The 5,788-nt window shown below is 44.2% G+C and overlaps 1 pseudogene across 1 annotated transcript; it reads right to left on the bottom strand.

The window, feature by feature from the left end:
* Window positions 1-2,328: 2,328 nt before the first annotated feature.
* LOC144216926 (protein FAM170A pseudogene) lies at window positions 2,329-4,966 on the bottom strand (annotated as a pseudogene). The gene is made up of 2 exons (XR_013330800.1): window positions 4,887-4,966; window positions 2,329-3,870 (listed from the first exon to the last, which is right to left on the bottom strand). The product of XR_013330800.1 is annotated as a protein FAM170A pseudogene (transcript).
* Between the last annotated feature and the right edge of the window lie 822 nt (window positions 4,967-5,788).

Genomic DNA, 5,788 nt, shown 5'->3' with positions numbered 1-5,788 from the left:
CCTAGGCATTTGATGGTTTTAAGTACAATTGCCAATGGGATCAAGTTCTTGCTTTCTCTTTCTGCTGTTTCATGATGGCTGTATACAAATGCCACAGGTTAATGTTTATTCATCTGTATCTTGTGACGTTATTGAATTCATTTATGAGTTCTAATAGTTTCTTTCATGGTGTCTTTAGGGCATTCTATATATAGTATCATATCACCTGCAAAGAGTGAAAGTTTTATTTCTTCCTAACATTACAAATGACTTGTTTCTTTTTGTTTGTCTGAATGCTGTGGCTAGGACTTCCATTACTGAGTAGATTAAAGGAGAGTGGGAATCCTTGTCTTGTTCCTGATATTAGAGGCAAATCTCTCAGTGTTAGTTTCTTGTTTCGTTTTGTTTTGTTTTTGTAACCATTGAGTATAAGGTGAGCTGTGGGATGAACAGCAGCCTGTGAGAAGTGGTTGGGGGTAACAGCATTTCTGTATCTTGACTGCAATGATGTGCATATAACTCTATACATGGGATAAAATGTAAGAGAGTTCTATGTAAAATCTACAAAAGCTAACTCTCTGTCAAAACAGATGCCTCTTACTATGGTGTGCAGGATGATTTATTATAGTGTTCCAAACAATTTCCTCTGTTTGGTAATACACTACAATGAAGTTGAAGGAAGCGGGCTGACAGGTACAAGGGACCACTCTGGAGTCTTGGTGCCACTTCTTGTGAAGTTATATTTCTATCAAAACTAAGAGAGTTTTTAGGGGCATCTGGGTGGCTCAGTTGGTCAAGAGTCCAGCTCTTGATTTCGGCTCAGGTCATGACCTCACGGTCTGTGGGTTTGAGCCCCAAGTCAGGGAAACAGGGAGGCATCTTGGGATTCTCTCCCTCTCTCTCTCCCTATCTCTCTGCCCCTCCCCCACTCTCTTTCTCTCAAAAAGGAAAAAAAGAAACTTCAAAAAATACTTCAACGTTCTTTAGAAGCTCAGCGTATCTCAAACAATAGAAACAACAACAACCAATTCCTCTCCAGACACATAAAAGTCAAACCACCGATCATCAAAGGTAAAGGAAATAATTACCAAAAATGTATGACACTTTATTTTGAATACTTAAGTTGGGAGGTTTGACATGTATCTTCCTCTCCTCACAATTGCTATTACTTTAGGTATTATGATATCCATTTTTTTCATAAATATTTTCTTGTCAGTTGTTTTCCATAGAACACCCAAGCTCATCCCCACAAGTGCCCTCCTCCATGCCCATCACCCCCCTTCCCCTCTCCCTCACCATCCCTCAGTTTGTCAGCATTCAAGAGACTCTCATGGTTTGCTTCCCTCCCCCTCTCCGACTATTTTTCCCCTTCGTCTCCCCCATCGTCCTCCATTAAGTTCCTCCTAACCCACCTATACCTGCAAACATATGGTATCCTGTCCTTCTCTACACCACTTCTATCGCTGTGCATAACACCCTCAGGTTCCATCCATGGTGCTACCAATAGCCAGATTTCAACCTTTCTCATTGCCATGTAGGATTCCATTGTGCAGATGAACCCCATCGTCTTGATCCATTGGTCCGTTGATGGACACTTAGGCGCCTTCCACATTTTGGCTATTATTGAGAGTGTTGCTATGAACATTGGGGAAGATGTGCCCTTATGCATCAGCACTCCTGTATCCCTGGGGTAAATTCCTTGACACGTCCCCACAGGCAAGGGAATCCAGAACAAAAATGAACTATTGGGACCTCATCAAGATCCAAAGCTTCTGCACGGCAAAGGAAACAATCCATCAAACGAAGAGGCAGCTGACGGAATGGGAAAAGAGAGTTACAAATGACCCATCAGATCAAGGGCTAGTATCCAATATCTATAAGGCTGTCACCAAACTCCACACCCAAAAAACAAAGAATCCAGTGAAGATATGGGCAAAAGACCTGAACAGACCCTTCTCCAAAGAGGACATCCAGATGGCCCACAGACACATGAAATGATCTCCATTTTTTAAAGGACAGCACTGACTCAGCATAGAAATTAGCTATGTGGTGCTATGAAATTTAGTCCAGCTTGACGAAATTTGAGGCCCAGTTGTTTTTATACACCCAAAGAGTTGTCATGCACTTTTCTCAGAAATCATGTGGACATCTGGAGTAAAAGCGTATCCCTTACTGTTGAAGTATAAAATCAGAAGGGGAGGATACTATAGGAGTGATTTCTAGGCCATATGGGTTCAACTATTGAAAATGAAGAAATAATCATGATCAAGCTAATTGGCATCCATTAAGGTAAATTAGGTGACAAACAAAGTAAATGACTCAGGCTCAAGGGACCAAACAAGACTTTATTGAAGGGTTAGTGGGGATGCTTAGCATATTAAACTAATAGTTCAAACAGCCAGGTCTTCCAAAAAGGAGGAACTGAAGAAAGGCCAGTCGTAGAGGCTCCTAGATCTTTCTTGAGTAGCAGACAAAAGATTCCCAACTGCCCAGTCTCTAGCTACTCTATTTTCATTGTCCAAGCTATTGGTACAGATGTCTCCAACCCAGACTGATGATTCTTCCGAGGGTGACTCACGGAAACCAAGTAGTGAATTAAGGACTTCGTTTCCTTAAGGGAAGTCTGACTTACTTGCCTATATTTTTGAAAATGTACAAGTCTTAAGTGACATGCAAACCATTCAACATGCAAACTAGCTTGCTCAGAAATTGGTAGCTTTTAGGTTTCTCAAACTATGAACCTTGATGGTAGTCTGATTTTTGTAACACCCTGGGGTGCATATATTTGATGGTCTCTGATGGTTTGTGACATGTTCCATCCTTTCTACTTTCAACATACAAGAAGTGTGTGTACACCTGTATGTGCACAAGCACATGAAAGCCAAAGGGGTGGGGTTTCTCTGCTTTTGGTTTCAATTGTGCACTAGCTTTTCCTGTCTCCATAATCAGTAGGGCGCCCCAGGCAAGTAACTATGTGGGCAGGCATGTGAGGGAAAGCATGTTCTCCCCTTGTCGGGAGAACCCTGGGTAGACCTGAAAATGGTTCTCTGCTCCTTCTAGTGGTGTGGTGATAGCGGTGGGGACGGGGTGGTTGTCAATAAAAAACCTTGGGGACTGGGGTTCTTTGGACAGGATCAAGCCCCCTCAGTAGAGTGTGGTCTACTCTACTTCCTCCCTCGAAAGCGGCAGAAAAATAAACTCTTTAAGAATTCTATAGGCCAAAATAGTTTTTCTTCTGGCACCTGTGTGTTATCTCCCTGCCCTCCTTCTTCTTCCTCCTCTGTCTTCCACTCGACCGTTTTCTGCTTGTTCTCCAGCCACGTCATGGCTACGTGGAAAACGCGGCAGCTAAAGCCCTCACTGACTCCATTCTGCACATGCTGCTTGAGGGCCTCTAAGGTGGGGAAGACCCGGCAGCAGGCCGTACACTTGAAACCGCTTTCTGGGGCCAGCAGCCACTCGGGCGGCTTGGCCATGGAACATCCCTCTGGAGGGGGAAGCTCTGTTGGACTCTCAACCTCCTGCCTTTCCTCCTGGGCTTCGTTGTTCCAGCTGGAGTCACTGTCAGTCAGGAGTTCTTCTGTATACGGACAAGAGAGGTCGGTTTTTGGAGAACTTATGTCAGAAATGGTCAGTTCTTCCATTTTTCGCTTCTTTGATACAGCCTCCAGTCCGTTCTCGACCTCACACAGGACAGTCACCCCCATTTTATGGAGGACACGTAGGTAGTATATTTTCATGAGCTTCTCTCCTTTGGGGTGTTCTGAGGATAAGAGGGTTTAGGATTCCCGATGGGATGGAATGGGAAGTAGACTGGTGGAAATGGGGGCGAACTCTTCAAATTATCGTGGAATCCAAGACAGGTTATTTCTTGATGGCACTGAAGTGTTTCTAGGCAAGAACATTCCAAACATAGGGAGCATAAGTACGTGATGTCGGCAGGACTTAAGATGGCCACAAGACCATTCCTGTGTGGATACGGGAGCAGAAGCATATACACACGTGATATTCAGAATGTGGGGAGTGGTATGTTTTCTTGGAGGTGTGCAGCTGGTGTCACTGGGAAGATGAGGGTGTGGTGCATCTTGTGGAGTTGTATGTGGGTTTGGGGACATCTCCCGTGAGTGTTTTCCACACTGGAAAAGGCAATGGCGGATGAATGTGTGCCTATGTGTTCCACGGTGCGACGGCACGTGTGAACAAGTACGGGATCATTGCCTGATCTCGCCGTTGAGTCAATACGAGGTAACGTGTTAGGAGAAGTGAACTAGGCACTCAGAATATGTGGCTACGGGAGTGGGTGATGTCCTTGTGGGTCAAGCGGCATCAGGACCAGAAAGGCAGTATATGAAAGTACATCCCCTCCATGGTCTAAGAGTTTGCTGCAGTTTGCATGAGGGAGTTCAAACAGGTTGTCTGTGTGAGAGGACATAATTTACTTATGGGATTAGTGTGTAAGTGGGTGAGTCTGTGTGAAGGAAGGAAGGTACCGGGGCGTACCGACCCCATGCTACTAGAACACAGAAAGGTTAATGAGGACTGAAGGCAGTACGTTTGGGAGAACAAGTCAAAGGAAGGAGAAACGGGACCATACACGGCGGGAAGGGATACAAATGAGGCCGTGTGCTTGAGGATCCGAGCTCATACTCATCTGAGGGTGAAGGTTCTGATGAAATGCCCACACCAGCACTGTGCTCTACGGGACGCACAGATGCCCCAGTGTTCATATGAGGAGCTGTGTCTTATCTCTCCCTCTCTCTGTTCCTCTACAGGGGCTTCAGTCTAGTGCCTCTGCCCTGAAACCCTTTTCTGCGTTACAGGGGAGAGTCAAATAAGTAGGGCTTTGGCCAAGCTGCTCAGCTCTACCTCCTGTCCGTACTCAGACCTCACCTGTTTGTTTTCCTTACCTTCCCCATCAGCAGGAATGAGAGTGATTGCAGAGGAGGTCCAGGAAAAGACTTCTGCGGCAGAGGATTTTCTTCCACTGCATGGCTACGACCAGGGACAACCACACATGACTCAGAAGGAGGCAAATCCTCTTAACCTTTCCTGTCTTCTGGGAAATGGAATAAAATCAAACACACACACACACACACACACACAGAAAATCCAACACAGTGAGGTGGTGTTATCTGGGCTCCTAAAACCAACCCAAAACAAACCAAACCAAAAAAAAAAAAAAAAACAAACAAACAAACACTGAGATGTGGCATTTTCCAGAATTTGTCAATTCACAAGACACACACTTAGTGGACCTTATAAGTCACACATCATTACCAAACACGAGACGTGCTCTCAAAAAAATGGAGGTGACTTTCTGGTTGGAATCTTGACAACTTTAAGGGGAGTTGACCTTTGAAAATGTCACTTATTTCAAATAGAAGTAAATAATAATGATGAAAATTGTGTTTATGGTGGATGCCCTTGATATTGAGTACCTCGTATGTGATATTTCTGGAGATGTGTAGACAATACTGATGCTGAGTAAGAACTATGCATGTAAACAGTTTGCAGTCACTAAAGTTCGACATTATTAGCTTGATTTACTTCATGGGAATTTGTGCAGTTAGATAATGTAGAGTCCAAGTTATATGAAGACCTCTACATCTCTATCTATCTACTAACATATGGAAAGCTTTCTATCTACACACACAAACAAAAACACAGTGAGGAAGGACAGATGGATGGATGCATGGATGGACGCATGGATGGATGGACAGGTGGGTGGGTGGGTGGATGGAAGGATAGATAGATAGATACATAGATAGATAGATAGATAGATAGATAGATAGATAGATAGATAGATAGA

Source organism: Crocuta crocuta, unplaced genomic scaffold (genome assembly GCF_008692635.1).
Source record: "Crocuta crocuta isolate KB4526 unplaced genomic scaffold, BGI_CrCroc_1.0 scaffold239, whole genome shotgun sequence".
Taxonomy (NCBI): domain Eukaryota; kingdom Metazoa; phylum Chordata; class Mammalia; order Carnivora; family Hyaenidae; genus Crocuta; species Crocuta crocuta.
This window is presented reverse-complemented; position numbering and strand designations above follow the sequence as displayed.